This window comes from Callithrix jacchus, chromosome 13 (genome assembly GCF_049354715.1).
Source record: "Callithrix jacchus isolate 240 chromosome 13, calJac240_pri, whole genome shotgun sequence".
In the NCBI taxonomy this organism is placed as follows: domain Eukaryota; kingdom Metazoa; phylum Chordata; class Mammalia; order Primates; family Cebidae; genus Callithrix; species Callithrix jacchus.
Window position 1 is genome coordinate 110,787,342 of NC_133514.1, and position 25,316 is coordinate 110,812,657.

A 25,316-nucleotide genomic window follows, 5' to 3' on the forward strand; every position below is an offset into this window, starting at 1 on the left:
CTCTTTGTTGGGAATACTTCTATTAAGTCGCTTAACACTTCTGAATCTCATTTTCTCCTTTACTATATAAAGACAATGTCTAAATGCAGGGTTTATGGATCAGATAGGTTATTCTTACCAGAGTATTCAAGGTTTTAATAATACAAATGTATATATTCAACAACAGTGTACTCCATATTGTAATGAAGAATGGGTTCCTTTGGAACTTACACTAATGGTGTTGAAGTCATATTTTAATTGCTACTGAATGTGAACTTTCTAAGTAAATCTTTAAATGCCATTTCTATGATGAAATTCTGATATCAAAAAAGTGTTTCTCTGAAATGTCACATTAAGTAGATTTCCAAAATCTTTTAGTGACTTAGACAATATTAAATTGAATGAATTAGTTATCAGTTTAGTTATCCAGATGATATCTAAGTAGATTAAAGTAATAAAGACAAAATATGCAAAAGCACTAGACCACAAAACATCACTTTTTATTTGTAAATTTTTGTCTATTAAAATTATATTTACATTTACTATATCCCCAATTAAGACAGCATATTAGATATATGAAGTGCTTAAAATATGCTAAAAAGTTATCATGTTTTAATGCTGAATTTGAGAATTTTAAATGATATAGTTTTCTTGCTATAAATATGAAAGTGTGTTTTGAACACACACACAAGGGCATATTAAATTCATTATACCAAAGGAACTTAGTAGTGACAAACAGAAAAGAATTAATACTTAAAATAAGAAAATAATTACTACTTTGGATGAAGAGAGAATCAATACTTCAAATAAAAAAGTTCAGACGACAAAGTCTGCTCTTAATAGCAACCAGTACAAATGTGTATTTATTTATTCTATCCATATTGTAGCGATTTCTTCCCAAGAGAGCCCATTAACAGCCCAACTTTTCTCTGACACTTGAATCAATAAAAAAGAGAAAAGAAAACAAGAGAAAAAAATAGAATGCTCGCTTACAGATAAGCTAACTCTCCTAATTATTATCTAATTTTTAAATTATAATTATTACAAAGCATTCTTATTTGATTAATAATACAGTTAATACTGTGACCACTTTGTTTCTCGAAGCCTACATTCATATTTAATTCTCTTTTATCAATGTTCAAAGTCTCTGAAACTTGGGCTCAAATTCAGAAAAATAAATCATTCAAAACATTCTGTAGACCCCTACTATTTTTGGCATTTCCTGATAGCACAAACCTCTCTCTCTCCCCCAAGAATACATAATATGAAACTCATGAGTTATAGATGCTAGAAATAATTAGATTAGTTCAGTTGTCTCCACAATTTTAACTGACTTAACATTATTGGAAGAGCATCTCATTTATCAAGTCCATAAATTAATATTGTTGAGAGTTTACCATTGCCACAAACTCATGAATCCTTGGATTTATTTTTAAGTCAAATATTCCCTAAGCATAAAACACCGTAAATGTGACTTTTGCAGTGTCATCTCTTCATACATGTAATGACTTTCCTAGACTTCATAAATTTCTGAGAAAGTTTGTTGTTTTACCATCAAAGAACAATAAGAAAATAATGGCATTAAGTATAGGAGTGTCACCTATGACACTTTCTGTTAAATATGGCAGAAGAATGTGGAAACAGCTGCTGAAAAAGATGTGATTTTCTTCATGTTTTTACATCTTTTACACATTCCAATTTATAAATACATACAAAAATTTGGCACAATCTAAGCATCATGACTCTCTTAATCAACAAGTGAAATTTTCCCTTCAGAGCAAAGCGACTTTCTAAAGAAAAATCTTTAGGAATGGAATAGAAATTTAGCACAAGCAAAAGCAAAAGCAATGTAAAAAAAAAAATCCCTAAACAAAAATTGAGGAGAGCAGAAGATAAGGTGGATGTAAGAGTAAACAAATTTTCCCCTCTTTAAAATGAACTTTAAAAAACTAATGCAAAGGGAGTTAGATCTAGAACCATATTAGAAAAGTTACTATTACCACACAACAATAAGCTTAGCATAATCTATTTCTCATAAAATCAAACAAACAAAATAAATAAAAATAACAAGAACACTATAAATCATAATTACAAAGTGAACAAATGACATGGTAGAAGTAAGAAAAAATGGAAACAAACAACAATAAAAGGTATTAGAAATAAAGACTAAACTAACATGGAAGAAAATAGAAAATTAACATGACATATAATAACTTTAAATAAATAAAAGTCAAAAGGAGGATAATATTAGAATCAGGGAATAAAGATGTAAGAAATTAAAAATGAAAGGGAACAACAGATGTGGAACATGAGTAAGGAAGAAACAATATATGTAAGATAGAAATTTCTACAGAGTTTAATGCCAGTAACATGATGTTTTAGAAGAAAGAAATTCCTGCAGAAGAAAACCAAATGGATGGCAAAGAACAAATTATATAAATATTGACATTAAAAAATTCAGAAAATTAAACTACTTATTGAAAGAATCATATGACATAATTGGGGGAAAATGACCAAAACAAATAATATCAGCACATTTTTTTTGCAAATTTTCTGGACAAGAAAGAAAAATAAATCCTTATGGCATTTGGATTCAATGATTAATTCACCTAAATAATAGAAAATCCGATTGTCATCAGATTAGAAACAACATATATAAGGACACAATAAAGTAAGATATTGAATGAGACAAAAATGTGGGCCAAGTATACTATCTGTTACAGTTATCATTTTCACATGTAAAGATCAGAAACTACCATGATCATGCACAAATAATCTTGTTCTTTGAGTCTCTTTATGAGGAAGATACTAGAGATTGAATGTCAAACAGCAAAATGAATAGAGAAATGTTAACATTAAAGTGTTTGTGATAATTAAATGTATCTAATAGAATGAAAGCAAAATTACGATTTTAAGGAAAAAATAATAGCACTTAGAGACCGTATCATCTAACAATCTAGATACAGAACAACATGAAGGAAATACTGTGGATGGTAGATAGACTTTCAGATAAATAGAATATGTTTGCTTATTGTTAAGTTATTTCCTAAGTTGATTAAAGTTGTGTTTCAAATTTTGAGTTGGGGGAAAAGAGAAAGTAATGTGAAAATGATTAATGAATAAAATTCTCTATTGTTCATTATTGCAAGCCAATATAAAATAGCAAAGTGAAAATATTCATACACAATAGTGCAAGAAAAATAACATAGCCAGTAGTTTTGAAACTGCAAGAGGAAAATTTAAAGGCCTTGTTTAAAGAGAAAAGCACTCACTGAAGTTATCCTAGGCTCCCATATATTTTATGGGCTGAACTGTATCTCTCTAAAATTTATGTGTTACAGATCTAACACCAGTACCTCAGAATATGACTGTATTTGAAGATGGGGCATTTAAAGAGATGATTAAGTTAAAATGAACTTCCTAGGATGGGCCCTAATCCAATCTGACCAGTGTTCTTAGGGAATACTAAGCACCCATTAAACAGAATGAAATCTTAAAATATCTAATGTAGATGATGGGTCGACGGATGCAGCAAACCACCACCATGGCACATGTATACCTATGTAACAAACCTACACGAACTGCACATGTACCTCAGAACTTAAAGTATAATCAATAAATTTTTTAAAAAGAGTTTTAAGGAAATATGAATTATAGAAATAAAAAGAAGAAATCATGTTCTTTGTGGCAACCTGGATGAGGCTGGAGGGCCATCATCCCAAGCAAACTCACACAGGAACAGAAGAGCCACTACCATATGTTTTCACTCATAAGTGGGAGTTAAACATTGGGTACACACAGGCATAAAGTTGGCAACAATAGACACAAGGGCCCCTGGGGGTGGAGAGACCTTTCTTATTTAAAAGCTATTAAACATTGAATTTATAATTATTAAATATTCAAATAAATGTACACATTTGAATTGTATTTGATATAATCAATGTTTAAAATATTTAAAAAATGGTTCATCATGTACCATAATAGAATATTTTTGCAAATTTTTATCAACTGCTTAATCACTTCTCATAAGACTTAACAATGTGACTATATGTCTCTGTATTATATAAGGGCGTGAAAGCATCTTCCCTGTTGATTATAGTTTTCTTAACTTAATTCATTCTTTTTTTCTTTTTTCTTTTGTTTATATTTATATATATTTTATTGAGTTTTAGGTTTTGGGGTACATGTGAAGAACATGCAAGATTGTTGCACAGGTACACACATGGCAGTGTGGTTTGTTGCCTTCCTCCCCACCACCTATATCTGGCATTTCTCCCTATGTTATCCCTTCCTACCACCCCACCCCCAGCTGTCCCTCCCCTAGTTCTCCCCAGCGGACCCCAGTGTGTGATGCTCCCCTCCCTGTGTCCATGTGTTCTTATTGTTCAACATCTGCCTATGAGTGAGAACATGCGGTGTTTGATTTTCTGTTCTTGTGTCAGTTTGCTGAGAATGATGGTTTCCAGGTTCATCCATGTCCCTACAAAGCACACGAACTCAACGTTTTTTATGGTTGCTTAGTATTACATGGGGTATATGTGCCACAATTTTTCTGTCCAGTCTATCATTGATGGGCATTTGGGTTGGTTCCAAGTCTTTGCTATTATAAACAGTGCTGCAATGAACATTCATGTGCATGTGTCCTTATAATGGAACGATTTAAAATCCTTAACACTTTAACTAGACCTGGAACTCAAAATAAAAATAATTTTTAAAAAACATTTTTTGTTTCAAAAATGAAGGTAAAACTTAGGAGAGCTGGGAGAGGTCATGTGTAGAATATATTAGGAATCATTCTAGAGAAAACACTAATTTCTAAGATATTCACAGTTATATCCCTAACTCTGATAGAGAAAAGGAGGGGTGTCATAAATCAAAAACACTGTTTCTGAAGAGTTTGAGGGTAGGTCTCCACTGATAATCCATGTGGTAAGAAGGTAAAAAGGATCTAGAAAAATTATTATTCATATTGTTTCAGAATTATAGCATATTTTGAAGCATATTGTGCTTATAAAGGAAGACTAGAGATTAAACAGATTAATTTAGAGAAATAAAACACACACCCTAAAAATAATAATTATTCATTTATAATGTATTAACTTATTCATCAAATATTGGATGACTAATATGTGCCAATCATCATTTGCAATACTTGGAACACACAGGCAAACTAAGAATTAAAATTATTTGTGCTTACAAAGCTTACATTCTGGTAAGGAGGAGAAAAATTATAAATGTAATAAATAAGTAATATAGTTGCAAGAGTGAGTAGAGAGCTACTTAAACTGACTAGGACAATCCCAATCATTTGTAATAGGCTGCAACAAACTTACCTTCACCCTCATCAAGCTGGAGACATGAACTTCATTATAGTGAAGAGCAGAGGGACTTGCCCTTTGCTCTGGGTGGAACCTATTTTCTGTCTTCTCAGGCTGATTACTCTAAAACCACTGAAAGACAGCACATAACAAAATCTGTTGTCAGTGTCTCTGCTCACAGGCATGCAAAAATGTGAAAGACTCCTGGAGAATTTTCTCCCAACAGAAATCTAATTAAAATTATTTTAATTTTAGCTTTCAACAAATGGCTTTTGGTATGCAAATAACCACATTTTATACTTTTCTCCCAAAGTTTTTATGTTTCATTTGAGCTGATGCATGTCATCATGAACACAGCACTGATACATTTGACCGAAGGCTTTCCTTTGATACTTCTTTGTGGATAGAACTTACTGGAATATTATTAAAGGCAAAATAGGTTAGTGGGCATATCACAGAAGAAACGCCCATTGAAAGGAAATATGCATTCTCATTTTCTTAAATAGATTTCAGAGAAGTTCAGCAGTGAGATAGATGTAAGTACCTCACTGGCTGAAAGATGTTGACACCCATTGAATGATAAGTTGTTGTTCACGTCCAAGCCTCCTGTCTTGAAATCACAGCTGCACTCCAAAAAACATTTTTGCTAATTCCCAACAAAACCTGCTTCTTATTGTAGATGTTTGCTTTTATATGTGCTTTTTTCAGCTATATATACTGGAGAACATACAAGCTGTGACATCACACCATTCTTTCTGATAAAAACATTTCTTTTGAAACATAGATTTTGACATTCCTAATAATGTTTTATGTTGCTTATGAGGCCTTAATAACAAGTTATCACATTGAAAAACTTAATGCCTATTCAGAGGAAATTTCCACAGTAGTTGCCATAGCAAATAGAGGCTTTGGTATTCACCACTGTGCTGTGAATCTGAATCTGTCATGCTTTTGATTCTTTTTATTTTTCACAATGTTTGTTATGTTTCAAGCATTCTACAGATAAAACGCAATTGACTTTCACTGTATGTAGGAGACAATAATAAAGAAAGCATATTAAAATGTCAAATACATTATTCTAAATCAAATAATTAATTGTGCTGTGCCTACACAAGCAAATAACAAAGTAAGAAAAGTCTTCCATTTCAATGGAGAAGAAACAAATCAAACTACTTATGTCAAAAGCTTATTTGGAGTTATATCTAAAAGTAATGTAAAAGTAAACATTCTTCTAAATCTGATTTATCACTGCATCCCAATGACTAGGAAAATGCTTGCTGCTTAGTAGACAATCAATATTTCCTAAAAATAATGAATAACAAAAGATCCAGGGACCCAGATCTGGGATCCAGGATTTATGTAGGGTTGTAAGAATCACAGTTTTATATGATTGCATTAAAATCTTCCAATTCCACATCTAACTGTTTAAATAGCAACAATAAAATTACAATTTCATAACCTGAAAATTACTTGTATTTTTTTCTCTGAATATTTGTCAATAAGGTAATTTAGTATTTGTTAAATGAGATAAAGATAATGCATACAAATAGAATTGTTCACTATGGTATATATATAACTCATATATCTTCAGGTTGAACATGTAATACAATTAATTTTCACTGAACATATTATACATATACATAATTTCAAATTAAAAAGAATCACCTGTACTCTTCAATTCAGGCTGAGGAGACAGATACAGTCTAAGTTAACATGGATTTATTGTGGCCTTTTAATATCATTTATAATTATATAAATTTACTCTTACAATTTAATAATCATCTATTATAATTGACTTTCTAATATTTAAATGTTCTTTTTCAAAACGTGCTTTCTTTCATTTTCCCTTGATAATTTAACATTTTTCTATTAAAAATCTCAACTATTTTAGGGTCATATGTGATGGCTCACTCCTGCTATCCCAAGGTTTTGAGAGCCCAATTCCAGCCTTGAGGCCAGGAATTCAAGGCTGCAGTGAGGTATGAACATGCCACTGGGGTAAAAAATATATACATTATTTTAAACAATAGCTAATTTCTGCCAAAAATATATCCTGAAATTTTTAGAAGAGAATGACAAAATAAATGCAATTAAGGGATAAATGTGACTGCAAAATTAATGTTTTACACTTTTCTCAGTGTGTTATTTGGAAAACATAAAATATATAGAATATAATATACCATATATATATATATGATTCTGAAAGCTGAATGCAAAGGGTGTTGAGAGGTCTCATCACATAGAAAACAAGTTTGGGTTTAACCCTTCCTTTTTCTGTAGGCATCGTCTCAATTCCTTGTACCTAGCATCCCGAAATTTACATTACAATAGTGTAAGCACTGATTTAATTCCGATTTTATTTTGTGATGAAAGAATATTAGCTTCACGGTTAAGCAGAATAAGTTAAAACAATGTATATATTTAATTAAGCCATATTCCTGTTTTCCTTTTTTTTTCCAACTGAATGATTTGTGCCTTTAATTCCAAGACTTTCTGGGGTTTTCAATTGGAAATGCTTTGGTTCATTTTACATCTCATTTAAGTGCTTGCGTTTGGATTTTTTCCCTCTCTTTCTCGGTTAAATCCATTTACTTTCATCTGCAAAAGTGTTCGACATCTCCAACATGGTGATCCTCCCACCTGTTCTTGTTTTTGTTGTCCTTCTTCTCTATTGAGGTTGTACCTTACCCCACCTTTCTGTTGCTTTTAGGAGGCTTCCAGAATATATCTTTATGGGTACATATATTCATTTCATGAAGCTTAACTAGAATCTACTTATTTTGACATATGAATATATTCAAATTGACCCAACATAGTAAAGAACAGTGTGTTGTGTACTTTGAATAGCATAACATAAGAAGATGGTGTTAAAATGTCTGCAAAATCATTAGTTTTAGGGTGTATCATAGTTTTCTAGTGTTTTTCCCCTCTGCTGCACTCATTAATCCATAAGTATTCTGAACGTAAGGCTTTTCAATTTGTGTACCAAACTTCTGCATTGAGAAAGTTGTGTGAACATCAAATGAGAGCTCTGCTGTATCTCTGCATATGGAAAATCATGGTTATTACTAGTCACAATGTCATACACAGAAAGCATATCTGAATTATTGTCATATTAATGATATGATTCAGACATACTTTGTATAATCATTGTCATATTAATCATATGATTCAGACAAAATCAATATACTTTTAACAGATATTACAGCATTTTCAAATGATTTCTTTGTTTTTATTATATTTTAGAAGATATTTGGGAACAAAATAAGATTCTACATATATTTTATTAAGGGATAATTAAAATATATTTCAGACATATAATGAGCCTTATGAATATTATATATATTATTAAAATTTTATTTTAGAATTCAAAAAAACTAGCCACATTATTTCTAGCTGATTGTGATTTAAGTTGTAAACCAAAAATAAAACAAAGTAAAAATTATTCAGAGTTGTGTAACCAAACATAGAGAAAAATAGAATAGTAATACATTATACATAAAAAAGAATCTCTATTATAATAGAGAAATATCCTGAGAACAAGAAAACATGCTTATTCAAGTTATTTATTCCCATATATATTTTTTGCCAGTATCAGATTTTGATGTTTGAGGAGGAATTACTTATAAACATTGTCTTCTTTTAGTAAGTTCTAAGAGTATAGAAAGTTATTCTGCATTAGAGAAAACACATATAGCAATACACTGTTCCAGCAAATTCTTTGTATTTCTCAAAATATTAATAAAGGCAGAACCAGGATAAGTAGAGCCAGGAAGAAACTATGCCCACAGGTTGAAAGAAATCAACATAAATCCAGATAAATGTCGTATGGTCTAGTGAATATTATATTGAGCTAGCATAGCTGCTTCTTAACACACACAGGCACAATCACTGCTTAGATCAGAGCTAGTAGGTAGCTTGCAAATGAAAACCATGGCTCCTGTTTACTATTATTAAATTATTTTGATATTAAATAGATGTCTTCAAATTATTTTCCAAATTTATGCCTTTGGGTAGACTGCATATTCAGACCAAATAAAGTCAAAGTTTTGTGTACATGGACGAACATTGGACAGAAATAATTAAAAGCATTTTCCTTGGGTTTTTATAGACCTGTATTTATATTTTGAGAAAGTCATGCTTGACTTCCTGTTTACTTGGTGGATGTAACATAGCTATTAAGTTAAAAAGTAATGAAATTAGAATATTTTTTAAGAAAAGCAGCCCACAGAAGGAGAGGATTCACTATGCTTAAATCCATGATGTAACAAAGCAATTAAATACAGATGCCTAAAGAGCAAACAAAATACTTGATGAAAATACTTGATATAGATGAGAAGTACTTCATGGCCACAACTCTACTAGCTACCTAGCTATTGTTAATAATAGATGACTTAAAAGTCACTATTTCTTACAATTTATATATATTTTTAGAAAGAATTGGAATTATGCACTGATGCATTGCAAGCGGACTACACAGATTGTACTTGGGGTTCTTTTTTTTTTATTTTTCCATTTTTTTTTTTTCTTAGACGGAGTCTGGCTCTGTTGCCAGGCTGGAGTGCAGTGGTGTGATCTCGGCTCACTGCAGCCTCCACCTCCCAGGTTCAAGTGATTCTCCTGCCTCAGCTTCCAGAGTTGCTAGGATTACAGGTGTGCACCACCATACTCGGCTAGTAGAGACGGGGTTTCATCATGTTGACCAGGATGTTCTCAACTCCTGACCTCCTAATCTGCCTGCCTCAGCCTCCCAAAGTTCTGGGATTACAGGCGTGAGCCACCTCATCCGGCCAAGTTTCTTTTATTATTGTTGGTTTTCCTGTCTTTACCCAGGGGAGAATTTAGCAGCTGCTTCAAGGTATAGGTAAGTATCAAAAAACATCAGGACTGACCAGATAAGCCTATTGTGGAAAACAAAAAATAACCTATTTTAACATTTTTTGAATTTATAAACAATTTTCAGTAACATAATCTCAAGGTTGTGGCATTAGAATTCCCACACATAAGAAATGTGGATATTGAAGAGATCACTTAGGATAGTACAAGGGATGTGATCACATATAAACTCTGAGTTTGACGAGTGTTTTATATTGCTTATATTCAATACAGCAAGAATCCACATTGACTAGAACAACATAACCCTAGAAAATGGTTTCTGAATGAAGTAGATTACTCCGAGGACCCTACTGAAGTACATAACAATAATACTAAATAAATAGACATTTTCATAGTAGCAGAGTTCTGATATTTTACTTATAATAATCTCAAGCAAATAAAATTGAAAACATATGGCAAATGTCTGTGAATTATAATGATAAATATTCTGTTACTATCAGGCATTTGGCCAGGCATTCACTCTCTTATGTCATTTCATTTTCTAAACATCTCAATGAAATGGGTATTGTAATAATTCCTAATTTATACATAAAGAAAATGCAATTTAAAGAACCTCATTATTTGTTTCTGATTATAAAACTATGAAGTGTTATATCTCTGGTCTAAACTGGAATTGTCTGATTACAAAACAAATGACCTTAAATACATGTAGAAGATGCAGACTTTTATATAAATGCCTAAATAGTAAATCACTTAGGTTTCATAGACCTTATGGTTTATGTCACAACTCCTCTGCAACTTCATCATGAAGACAGACATACTCAAATACACAAATGAATCCATGCATTGCAACAAGACTACAACTGCACAAGCAGTTATGGTTGGGGTGCGAGTGAATTGGACCCTGAGGGCCACAGTTTGCCAGCTCCTGCTAGGCAGCAGCACCATTCTTCATCTGGATCTATTTCCTGTCTGCACATAACAAAATGCTCTTGTATGGTCTCTACAAAGGAATGTGAAGTGAAAAGTGCTATGTAGTGACATCAAGATATGTAGACAAGCAATGTCAGTAATTTGAGACCAAAAAAAAAAAAAAAAAAGCTTTGGAATTTAAAGCAAATAAGCCAGCATATGAGCTTATGTTCCAGTCCTGGTTCTGTACGTTTTTGCATGTTACTTAAGTTATCTGAGCCTCAAATACGCTGTGTGTTGGAGGTTATTTTACCTACCTTGGCAGATATTAAATTTACTCTGTAAAAGTCATTCTTAATGCTAGATATTCAATAAATATGCAGACTCACCTGATGCATTAGTATATTATTATATTTGACATTTTTAAGTATGCGTTTTAACTACCTATACAGTAAGTAATTTTTCATATTAGGTTTTCTATATTTCAGTAAGTTTATTTTTCTACTTATACTAAAAATGTAAAAAGATATTTCATCTGTTACAAACCTGTGATTTTATAAAATGCATAGAGAATATAAATTTATAATTCATATTCAAATCACAGGATTTGGAAATCAAATCATCATAATTCATAACTGTATGGCATCATATAAGAATATAATTACTCCACATAGGTATAATTTCTTTTCCTTTATTAGTGCAATATGAATATATTGTCAATGAGTTGAAAAATTCTGAAAAGCATAAAGAAAAAAATCCATGAAAGCTATATCTAAAAATAACGTTACACCCTTATAAATTTATTTTCTAAAATTTTACATATATATGTATATATATATGTGTGTGTATATATGTACATTTGTGGGCATATGTGGTTGTGTGTAAGATGTGTGGATATGCTTGTTACTTCTATGTTGTCAAACATATATTATGGGTCACATTTTTTATATATACAAGAAAATCCTATTTTGTGTATTTCAAATACAAATTTCTAAAACTTATATTTTTTGTTTTAGCATTGGTACAGTTCATAGGATCTCAGCACATCTATATGACATGTAAGTTAAAGAAAAGATGAAAGACAAATGATAAAATTTCTTTCCATTAATGATCAAGGCTGCAGAATAATCAAACCTACTGATGACTAAGGAAGATTTTTAAATCTAAGTGACAAAAATATTTGCTCTATATGATAACTTTTCTCACTCTGGGTGCCCTGGGGGGGGAAAACATACATATGTTTATCTTAGAAATGAAAAGGCACAGGGTTTCACTGACTTTGGAAATGCTTTGACTCAGTTGGGAATGAGATTAATGATTTTGTGAAATCAAAGTATGCAAGAGGATCCAGCTGGGATCTGATGCAGCTGATTAAGCAGCGTGAACCAAGGACTGGCATTGAGTTGAACTGTGATTGCATGCCTTCACAGCCATAAAAAAACATAAAAGGAATAAATGTGCAACCCCATACTCCAATGATGGTGTGAGAGGTTAAAAATAAATCATTTATGTATCAAGCTCAGAAAATATTCAAAATTTGTTTTTAAGACTGCACAGTAATGCAAGTCCACATGCCTGTACCTGTGGTTGAGTGTCTTCATGTGGTACCATGCAGTTAGAAATCAATTTGCTTTCTATGAAAATGATTTCCCTCAATAGACATACATTTTGTCCTAATCTATGACTGTTAAAATATACAAAGAAAAAATATTACAGAACTATTTATCACCCAGGGAACATACATTGGTAGATTTTTACAGCTTCAAGATCATATCACTTTTGATATGACAACATCTGACACACAGAAAAATTTAAAAATACAGAGAAATCATTTAGTGAATAGAATGGTCACTACTTGACATGCAATATAATCGTTAATAGAGATTTCTATGCCTTTTTGGGAAGGACAACGTTAAAAGGAAGCTTGTAATCTAACTTTTCCCTTCAACAGGACATCTGGGAAATGAGTGACCCGGTCGAATTATCACTTTTCCATCCTAGTAATAAGACCTTTTGGTAAACATACATATGCTACTTCCTACCAGATTGGAAATGAAGAGTCCTTATGAGCAAAAATGCTTTTAGCATTATGTATGAATTTTGCAGGCCTAGCTAAATGAGGAATGTTGATAAACTGTGTAAATAATGGTATATAAAAAATGGAGATATTCTGTAACTAAAGTTGTTCTTTCTATGTTAGTCATATATCCTCATGCCTTACTCTAAATAAACTTCACATGTTAGCCCTAATATGGGAGAAAGAATACCATGGGGAGCTGCATTAGATGGTCAGGACCACTCTAAAGAAAGAATAGCTTGTGCCATGTGATTGCCTGTATCCTTTGAATCATTAATAAAACGTGTTACTGAGTACAGTCTATTGTTTCAAATCAGTGTGAGTCTGATTTGATAATTGATACTTTATTATTACCACAAATTGCCCCATAAGCAAGATTGTCTTTCAGTCTATGAATCGTAATTGCTAAGGCGCTTTCAACATGAAAATAGAGGAGATGGAAATGATGACAAATTAATATCAGTATGGCTCCCTACCTGTCCTCAGTTTGAAGTAGTGAAAGAGACAAGTCTCACCAAAGGAAGGAAGAAAAATTGGATTTGACCCTAAGAATTGCCTGTGGAGATAGACAGAGTTTGAAGGAAAGCTAACAACAGATCCTGTTCCCTGTTTTTGTCAGCCCAGGCAAAAGCTTCATCATAAACCACATTTTTATGATTAATGGAAAGAATCCTCCTGCCTCCTTGGCCACCATGGAAGACAATATATTCAATCTCAAAGTAGTTTAGTTAAGATCACTGATTACCTGAGAGCTATGGGAAGCTTGATGATGATTTGCTAGCAAGCACCAATCAGAGTAAGACTTGAATTTCAAATCTGAATCACAAAATTCACATCAAGATATGAGGGGATTAGAAAAAAAAAACAAGATCAAAATATTTCTATCCAGATCTCTTTAATAGAAGAAAAAATACAAATTCCATTTTTATCATTATTAAAAAGTTCATTGGAAGTGGTACAGGCAAATGACTTGGAAATGCTGCCAGGCACATTAGGTTGAACTTCAGTTTATTTGCAGGGTCTCAGTCCTTTTCCACAAAAAGGACGCGGAAGATGCCCTCCACCAAGATAAACATCAGATCTAGGAAACCTTCAGAAAGTAAAAAGCCTTCCAGAGAAGTCTGCAAATGTCTTGTGAGCTTCATCATGAAAACTCATGTAACTTGTTTATTAATTTATGCTACCTGGGTAATGAGAAGGTGGTTTGGGGATTTTATTTAGTTTTTTTTTTTTTTCTTTTTAATGTTGAAATAGTTGATTACCATGAAAATGGGTGTGTTTATGAATTAATGGCTCATCAACCTTCTCCTCTCTTGACTATTGAGCGGAGGGGTAGGATAGGTGTTCTCTCTGCTCTTCTCTGTTCCTTCCAGGTCATTTCCCTCTCCCACCTCCTGCTCAGACCTTCTTTCTGAAACCACCAAGCTTTGAATCTCATGCTGTCAAGTTATAGATCAGATTGAATCTCGTATTGTCAGGTTGTATACACCATGATTTAAGCTGCAATTCATAAACTTTTTTTTTTTTGAGGCGGAGTTTCGCTCTTGTTACCCAGGCTGGAGTGCAATGGCGCGATCTCGGCTAACCGCAACCTCCGCACCCTGGGTTCAGGCAATTCTCCTGCCTCAGCCTCCTGAGTAGCTGGGATTACAGGCACGCACCACCATGCCCAGCTAATTTTTTGTATTTTTAGTAGAGATGGGGTTTCACCATGTTGACCAGGATGGTCTCGATCTCTTGACCTCGTGATCCACCCGCCTCGGCCTCCCAAAGTGCTGGGATTACAGGCGTGAGCCACCGCGCCCAGCCGACATTTCATTTCTAAAAGATTTTATCTCTTGGCTCAATCACTCTCTTCATTGTCTTCCATATTACTTTCTTCTTAATTCTTTTCAATTTCAATAGACCTATAGATGTTTCTTCATTCAAAGGGTAGTTTTTTTTCCTTTAGTTTCTTTCCTCTAATAATCCTGTTCTTCTCCATCCTGTAACAACAAATTTCTGCTATAATAAATATTCTAGGTCTGGCCATTACCTCTGTGCACCTGCTCTGTAATTCCATCTCATCACCATTACCTTCTATCTTTTCAGCTCACTTTCTTTAGCACTCTGATTCTGAGATATTCCAAACCCAGTGGTATAAAGCCTGTCATCTTTTCACTAACTTATTCATTTGGTAATTTATTTTTCCTTATTGCCAAACGTTTCACTCTTTTCTTTTTACATATAATCTTGCAGGAAGGCCAGGGGAGAGCCAAAAAAAAAAAATTAAAACCCCAAACCTGGTTAAATTAAATTCTCCCCTATATTGCATCTGTGACACTTTCAGAAGAAAGTGAGAGAAGGAAAACTCACAAGACCACTAATTGATTCTACTTAAAATTTATGACTATAAACCCCACAAATTCTTTAAAGGTGCCAAGCAATCATAATGCAGTTACCTGCTCCTTTCTCACTTTAACTTTTCTTGACGTTGTTGTTAAAGAAAACTTCTAACAGATGAGTTACTCAGGCAGGGAAGACTTTTTTCAAGGCTATCACAATATGAGACATAAATCAAACTCCATGCCTCTGAAGCAAAAAGCGTAGTGTTTTCCCCCAGTTCTGTGACCATGAAGGCAAATTAGAGTAAGGATAAAAAGGACTGTTTTTATAAATTACTAGGAAGGAGGGTTTGTGGAACTTGGTGAGTGATTGCATGAGGGAGATGGGTGAAAGGCAGCTGTCAAAATTCACTGCCAAGTTTCCAATGTGGGTGAGGTGGAGAATGATGGTGCCAACTACTGAGAAAGAAAATACTCAATGGAGAAGAGATTTCACTATTTGAGATGACCATATGGGTATCTACTTGCTAACTATAAAAAGTCACCATCTGCATCACTCACATTTAGGAAATCACATCAGAAGAAATTTTTTATTTTTTTAAGTTGAGCATGATATGTTTTCACATTCAGACTTCGACATAAATATTGTCTTATTCTTCTTTCATAGATGGCACAGTTTTCAAAAGCCTCTATTTCTGGTAGTATAAGAACATTCTCTTGTTAAAAAAAAAAAAAAAACCTCAAGCACATGAAAATATCATGACAAAGACAGTAAATGCTTCTACAATTTCTCCAATAAGAAACAGTCACAAATATGTTGTCATATACACTTCAAGTATGTCTACCTAGATAGATACATGTATACTTAAGCACACAATTATGAACATGGAAATATATTATGCAACAAAGTTGCAGATGTCATTTTAGACCATACCTTTAAGTGGTCTTTTGAAAGTTTCCACATTATTTCTCATTTTGTTTATGTTATAGATTTTTCTTACCAGATTCAATAGAATAACAGCAATATAATGAATATCACTGTGCACAACTTTATTCACTTTATTAATTTATCTTCTTAGAATGAATGCCAATAAGGGGAATTACTTGCTGACAGCACACCGATATCCGTTTATTGGCATACATTCCTTAATTAATTTCCAAAATGAAACTGTCATATTACACTTCCAATAACATTTATTATTTGTCCTGTGCATTCACTATTTGCTTTCTCACACTTGATCTCAGTATCTCTAATCATGTTTAAATAGTGTATTTTCGATGTTTTTGTTTATAACTTGCAACCCTTGTATAACATTATTACTGTTATTTTTAGTGTCTTTCCTGATCTTTCTGATTGAGGTCTATTTAGGGTGAGATGATGAACAGTTTTACTGTCTACTAAAATAGAGACTATTCCAGAAAATTGTGTATTCTACAGTATTAAATTTGTAGGATTTATTATGCTGCATGCATTTTCACATTCATTTAATAATGTCTAAGTACAAAGCTTGTGATTATCCTAAAATTGGTCTCCAGTCCAAATGTGTATTATCTAAATCAAACACTTTTGACTATTTCACATTTCTTCTGCTGTTTATGTTAATATCTTCAAATGACAATCTCAAACTGCTCTGTATTAATTTTTCATGTAGAAATTATATAACATTCTGGTATGAAAGATGACAATTTTTCCATATTCACCACATTATCCAAATATATTGGCTTTTTTTTTTTTTTACACAGAGTCTTGCTCTGCTGCCCATGCTAGAGTGCAGTAGAGCTATATCTGCTCACTGTAACTTCCACCTCCTGGTTCAGTTGATTCTCCTGCCTCAGCCTCTGGAGTAGCTAGGACTACAGGCACATGACACCACACCCGGTTAATTTTTGTGCTTTTAGTAGGAAAGGGGTATCACCATTTTGGCTAGGCTGGTCTCGAACTTCTGGCCTCAAGTGATCCTCCCCACGACCACCCTCAGCCTCCCAAAAGGCTGGGATTACAGGCGTGAACCACCACACCTGACCTGGAAACAATTATACATCTTGTGAAAATATAAGATGTTTAAAGACTATGGGTATTTTGTATTATATATCATGATGTGAAAATTTTGCGGAAAATATTTGAATCCATCTTGTGTATGGAACCAGTAGTATCAATGCCAATATTCACTGCTTTCTGAGATTTAACTATGGTAACTTGCATTTTGTCAGAAATAGAAACGGGGTTTCTGAATTGCCTACTGCATTTCAGTTACAAGGATAGCATTAGTAAACTTTTATTTGATTATTTTAGCTCAGGGCTGATTTTTGTTTTGTTTGGTTTGTTTTTTTCTTTAAAAGACAAACCAACCTCATCTACCATTGATTATTAAACAGTCCTGGAAATTGGATATTTCTGTAGACAAGATGTTTCTTAGTTAATTCAATTAAATTTACAAAGTAAAACAGCATTATGTATGAAAATTAAATTGCAGTAAAATCATTTCACCAAATAACAGTTTCACTCACAAATTGTCAACCTGCTTTATCCATTCCCTGTATTGTCAAAAGAAAAAACATGATGTAAGATCCCTCTTCTCACACAGATTGTTTAACAGGTATATTTTCCGAGATAAAACTAAAGTCCCAAACATTTATTGGACCTTAGTGCAAATTTAAATATATTTTCCACATTTCAAGGTACATTTATTTGCAATTGAGGAACATTTCCTTAATCTTCATTTGGGTGATTAATTAGCAACGGAATGACAGGCTTAAAGCAATATCAAGAGTAGGATGTAATCAAATCTTATAAATGTTAGTGGATACATATCATAAATTAAAATCATATACTCATAGACTGATAACAGCATTTGACAGTACCTATCCGTGTAATGAGATATTTTCAAAGATGAAATAATGAAGAATGGAAACATCTCATTGCAGATAAGCATTAAAAGGTGTATATTTGCAATAGATTTTAATAATAACAAAGGCGAATGGTATGCTCCATTTTAGTTAAATATTATTCCTTCCAAAAATAATTTCCTTCTTCTCATTAATACATTGTATTACAAAACAAAAACACTAAAGTGTGTGTGTGTGTGTGTGTGTGTGTGTGTGTATATATATATATTCATTAGAATGTTATAAAAGTTTTTGGGGGATTTGTTTTCTTTATTAACATAGGCACCTATATAATATCCTTGGTTTTGTCTCTTGGTCAAAAATCTTAAAATATACATCATCTAACCCTTTACAGAAAATGTTGCTGACTTCTGCAGTAGGTTCTTATTGAAAACATACAAAGGATTTCACTAATTACTGAGAAAAAAGCAGAAAACTGTAGAAAAAATGTTCAAATACTTAGATACTTTATAAAATAAGGTATCTAACTAGCAAATAAAACAGATAAAAATATGCTGGGTTTATAATCAGAGAACTGAAAATTAAAATCATGAGGGACACTGTTGCACACATCTCAGATTGGCAAAACTGAAAAAAAAAAGCCTCGAACTATTGACAAGAATTTGTTAGAAATATAATTATTATGTTCCTCATACACACTCCTGGTAGAACTCATGCTTGTATGAAGAATTTAGAAATTGTTTTTCATCATCTAGTAATTTAAAGAAGCACTATCCTATTACACAGTGTTTCTATTTTTTCACAAATATATTGGGAAAATATTTGTAAACATGTATCAGGAGATATATAACAAATGTGTATAGCAAGTTGTTTGAAATAGCAAAATAACTAACAAAAACCAATAAAATCAAAGAGCAAAAGAGGTAAATTATTGTATTTTCATACAAAAAAGTAGTGTAGAAATGAAATTGAAATATTAGTTGTGTATGACAAAAATTAATAGAACATACAAACGCGTATAGACACAAAGAATGTTGAGTGGAAAACATAGGTTTTCATTTTTTTAAGCTAAAACCAGGCAGCTTTTAGAGATTTTCTTTAGTTTACAAAAGTGTTAAGAAGCACACTGAAATAATTAATACTAAAGAGAAGAAAGCTGATTACATTTAGGGTGGTGGCACAAATGGGAAATTAGCAAAACTAGTTTGGAGCTTGCCCAGGTGAGACCTTAGTTTTATTATTTGAATTAAACATGTATTTTTGTTTTTTTCATATATTTACTTTAAAAATGCCTTATCCAAAATCTGTAAGTATGCATCAAGGTTTACCTTTTATTTCTTGTACTGATATGATGATTGTTGACAACTTGTATTTCCACTCTGAGAATTCCAATTGACTGTTTCATTTAGTATTTTCCTTTGGGTCCATCAGTTTTCCTGGAAAGAATTTATCAGTGCTTCTGCTGGCAATGCAAGTGTGGATATTTTAAACCTGGCTGGCAGCATTCTGAGAGCAAGAAGGCACAGAGGACTGAAGAATCTCACAAGTAAATCTACAAATTTTAATTTACTATCTTGTTTTTAGAAGGCACCTCATATAAAGCTCAGCTGATTTCCTTAACCCAAAGCTGTTTGTTTCATCCTCAACAAAGAGTAAATTTAACTTTGTTTTTGCTAAGAAAGAAAACATATTTTATTAGCTGTGAATTAAAGATAAACAGGAGTAGGTCTCTTTGTTTTACCATTTTCAAAACCATTTTTTAAATGTACCTTAGCTTTTCACATCCCAGAATTAGAGGTGTCTGATGTTAACTTTTGACATACTTCAGGCATCTGAAGTAGGAAGTAACTTCCTTCTTACAACATCTTTCCTATAGGCTTAAATTTTTATCTTCTTTCCTTCATTTAAGTCCAATACCATCAATTAATTTACTTCCTAGCTTTGAATTTTTGTTCAAATTTTTTCTTTATCTTCTCTTCTTCCCTTCCTTCCTTCCCTCCCTCCCTCCTTTTCTTTCTTTCTTTCCTTCTTTCCTTTTTTCTTTCTTTCTACCTTTTTATTTCTGGGCCCTGTCTCTATTGCATTTCTTTTCTGACATTTTGATATTTCATTATTGACAGATTTATAGAGGAAACATTAATATTCATTGTTCACTTTGATAAAATTTAATCATTATTTTTAAGTCAGCATATTATAAATAATGCTCATTTTAATATGCTATAGTCTCACATTTAGGCATAGCGAAAAATATCTATTCTCTGACGTCTTCACCCTTAGCTACTCCATATTTGTTGTAGTTGGGTTCCACTTTTGATGCATCTCCTATGATAGAAAGATGGATAGATGGTAGATAGATGATAGACAGATAGATAGATAGATAGATAGATAGATAGATGACAAGGGCTGTGATTACATGTTAATCATTTAAATGTCTAGCCCTCTCTTTCAAATCCTCTAAAACATGCACAGCTGGATATGGGTAGACATATTTTTACATCACCTAAACTATTAATGGATGTTCTTTATTTCTTCTTTAGCATTGTAATGATGGAACCCTAATGAGGATTCTCTTTTTTTTCTCATTTAGCTCACATTATATATATGTTTTTTTCTTTGTTTTTTGTTTGTTTGTTTTTTTATTGCATTTTAGGTTTTGGGGTACATGTGAAGAACATGCAAGATTGTTGCATAGGTACACACACGGCAGTGTGATTTGCTGCCTTCCTCCCCATCACCTATATCTGGCATTTCCCCCTATGCTATCTCTCGCCGACTCCCCCGCCCCCACAGTCCCTCCCCTATTTCCCCCTGCAGACCCCCATATGTGATGCTCCCCTCCCTGTGTCCATGTGTGATTCTCTTCACTGACTGATCTTCTAGTTGTTTTTGTTTTTAATTTTGTTGTATTCATGTCATACTATTCTACCTCACATAATACAATACTGTAGTGATAATTAAGATATGCAATTTTGCATTTTATTGCAAAATCCAATAATGATGTAACTTTATGTGTTTGTAATATAAATTTAAAGAAGTTTTGGTAGAGTAAATTTTCTTATCTATGAATGTGAACTTTTCATTTTCTCCCAAGATATTTGTTCACTTTTTATACATTACTCCCATTTTGGTAAGCTCACTTCAGGGCCATATATTTCCAGGTGTTGACTGGCAATAGTTCCAGAGAAGGCATTAAATTCTGGATGAATAATAAGCAAATTGGCTAGCTCCATTCTGTACTACATTATCTTTTAAATTACTAGCTACAACCACGAATTACCACAATCACATTGAGAAACACCTGTAATTCTTTAATATTTTTCAAGTTAAGGCAGTTTTCTGCATAATTTATTTAGAATAAATTCCTTACATAAATAGCTTTAGAACAAGGCATCAATACACATTAGAAGATGGCAACTAATTGTTTTCAATGAAATAATAATGACTTATAAAGTTTAAATAATATTTTAATAAACTAATTTTAAGCTAAGTTTAAATAATCAAGGAACAGAACTATTTTCTATTAGTTATTTAGAGCATACTTGAAGAAAAATAAACAAAATATCAGAGTTCAGTTTGATTTTTAATTTTATTACAATATAGTAAATATACCTGGGCAACTAGTTTTTGGATCAAGAAATAAAATATTACCTTCATTTCAGAGGCCCATTCCAAAAACCTGTTGAGTAAGAAGTTATGAAGGAGTTTAAAAGATGAACAAGAGCCTGTGTAAATTAAGATTTTTTTCACCTACTTCTCCAAGCAATGTTTAAATTTGTACAGTCAGAGCTTTGCACATCCACAGTTCTATCTTCATACATTTCAGTAGTTATCTATTACATTATTAACTCTAGGAATATAATGTAATCACATGATACCACATAATCATTTGAACTTAGTGTTGGCCAGGCATGGCAGTGCATGGCTGTGATCCTAGCACATTGGGAGGCCCAGGATGGAAGAACCCTTGAGCCCCAGAGTTCAAGACCAGCCTGGGCAATATAGCAACATTCTGTTTCATTTTAACAAAAATGAACAAAATATATTATAACAAAATAAATAAACAAAATGAATTATTAACAAGTAAATAATAACAAAGATTTGATAATAAATAAAATAAATATTAATAACAACAAAATAAATTATTAACAAATAAACATTGGTGCATGTCTGTAGTTCCTGCTACTTGGGAGGTAGAGGCACAAGGGTTCCTTGAGCCCAGGAGGTCAAGGCTATGATCATGCCACTGCACCCCAGCCTGGGTGAGAGAGTGACACCCTGTCTCTTAATAATAATAATAATAAATATATATACAGGTTGCTGCTGTTTTCTTCTTCTGTTATCTTCATCCCAGGTGGGTACCCACCAGATGTCAGCCTGAGCTTTCCTTTATGAGGTGACCCTTTGGATATATGGGGGGTGGGGGTCAGGGAGCTGCCTGAGAAGACAGTCTGTCACTTATAGGAGCTCAAATGCTAAGCTGTGAGCTCCTTTGTTCTGTTCAGAGCTGCTGGGCAGGTACGTTTAAGTCTGCTGTAGTGGAACTCAATAAATGCCTTTTTCCCAGATGCTCTGTCCTGAGAAGTGAGGCTATTTATAAGTTCCTGACATGCTGCTGCCTTTTTTCAGAGTTGCGCTGACCAGCAAGAAGGTAGTCTAGCAGAGGCATTGCTGAGCTGCCGTGGGCTCTGCCCAGCTGCTATGTGAACTTTCTTGCGATTTTGTTTATAGAGGTGTAGTTAGAACTGCCTCGGTAATGGTGGACAGCCTTGGTAGTGGCGAACTGCTTTGGTAATAGAGGTGCCCTACCCCCAACAGAGTTGGACTGTCCCAGGTCCAGCTGCACTTGCTGTGAATCTCTCAATCCAGAGTATTTCAGATTGCTGGTCTTTGTGGGGGTGGAACCCACTGAGCCAGATCACCTGCTCCCTGTTTCAGCCCCCTTTGTTTCAGTTGAATGGGCAGCTGTCTCCCAGGCATTCCAGGTGCCAGTTGAAATGGCCACCCAGATTTGTGTGAATTTTTGTGCGGAAACCTACTGCATTGGCTGAAACAGCCATGCTGGAAACTAGTGGGCATCTCCTGGTCTGTGGGTAGTAATAACTCATTTGGAAATGCGGTGATCATTCACCCTCTGCGTTGTTCTTGCTGAGAACTGCACTCCATAGCTCTTGCTATTCAGCTATCTTGGAGCCGCCCCAGCTCTGACTTATTCTTTAATTTTTAGAAGTTCTTATCACTATCTATGTTATTAAATTCTTTTTACATGTCAATAAAAATAATGGAAATGATTCTGAACCTGTCATAATGTGTACTATGCAAAGAAAAAACTATTATTTTGATAATGACTTATTAACATGGTTTATATAAAATTTCAACAGATTAAAAAAAATACAGTGAGCCAAATAAATTTATCAACAGAATTTTGTCTATGATGACTTAAATATACTAAATTTAAAACCAATAAAATGAGAAATATAGAATACAATCAGAATAAAATAAACAATATTAAGGTGTTGTTTAAGCTAATGAGTTAGACGCTAAAATCTTGCCTTTTCCAATTTAGTTGTAATGGTGGACTCTAGATGAATAGTCAAATAATTTTTTCTAAAGACCCATATAAACCGTGTAGACTTGATAAATAATAAATCATTGGAGAAAATTAGATACCTAGTGCATCTTTAATACTGCTACAAACACACACACACATACACACACACACTCACACAACACACACGAATTAATTGAATGTAATTATTGGGTCATTAACATTTTATTTTTTATTTTTTTCCTAGTTAACAAGGATAAAAAAACCTTCTGGGGTCTGAACTAGCAATATATGATGCCATGTAAAAAAAATAAACTCTGTACATTTAGCCCAAATTATTGTTAACTTTTGATTGACCTTTATGTTTCCTTAAGTTCAAAAAATGCTATCATGATGCTTAGGAGAAGAAAGCCAATGTGGCAATTCTGATCATTTTTTGTGCTTTTTGACAACTTACATAAACATTGTACATATTTCTGAGATGGTGCGTTAGGCATCCTCAATACAAATGCATTGCCTGAAGTCCAAGCTAAGAAAAACACCAAATACAATTTACAACATAAAATTGCAAAGGAAGCAATTGCAGTTCCAGAACTCAATTTAACTCCTTAATAGATCATACTGGTCATTATCACATGGCAATTATCCAGAGCTACTCTATTAGTTATAAGAATCCCATAGTGCTTTTGTATATATATATTTTAAATAACAACTTATTTCAGAAAAGGGTTGTCTCACAGAAAAAAAAAAGATTTGAAAAATAGCAAAAAAATGAAGCAAAAAATATAGTATTTTGCTTCATTGTGACTGTCCCTTCAAAAACAGGGACAGTGAAGCAAAATACTATATTTCTTTGTTCTTTTTTTCCACATGTACTAAAAATAAATTTGGAAAATAGAAATTGAAGTCTTTTTCATGATTGCCTCTCATTATTGATATTATCCTAGGTTTCTGATAAGACTAGGTGCTCTAAAGCCTGTAGCATAGCTTAGGCTCAGAGAGGAAAGAAATTTAAAGCATGTTATTAGCAGGGAATGATGCAATTTCTTCTCTAGTACATTATTTAATTTGAATTTCATTTCTTCAAAAACCCATAGATACCCTATAGTAAAATATAGACAGTAATAAAAAGTAGAAAATAAAGAAAAGCTATACTCTGTGAAGAATCCAAGCACTGTGTTAAGGCACCCAGGTGTTTTATAGAGATGACCAACTATTTTATGTGCCAGCAGAGAATTCACTTGTCAGTCGAAACTGCAGAGTTGGGATTTTTCTTTTTCATCTTAGTAAATTTTTTTATTTAGGTCTACAGCATATTATTTTAATAATAACAAAAGTGCGTGCTATATCAAAAATAGTTCTGTATTTCCAATTAATGTCTTTTGGGGTTGTGCAGTACACATCTCACAATATGTGCTCTAGTAATTGATTGACAAGGAAGTATCCTGCTTAAACTAACACCAATTCTGTCTTAATTC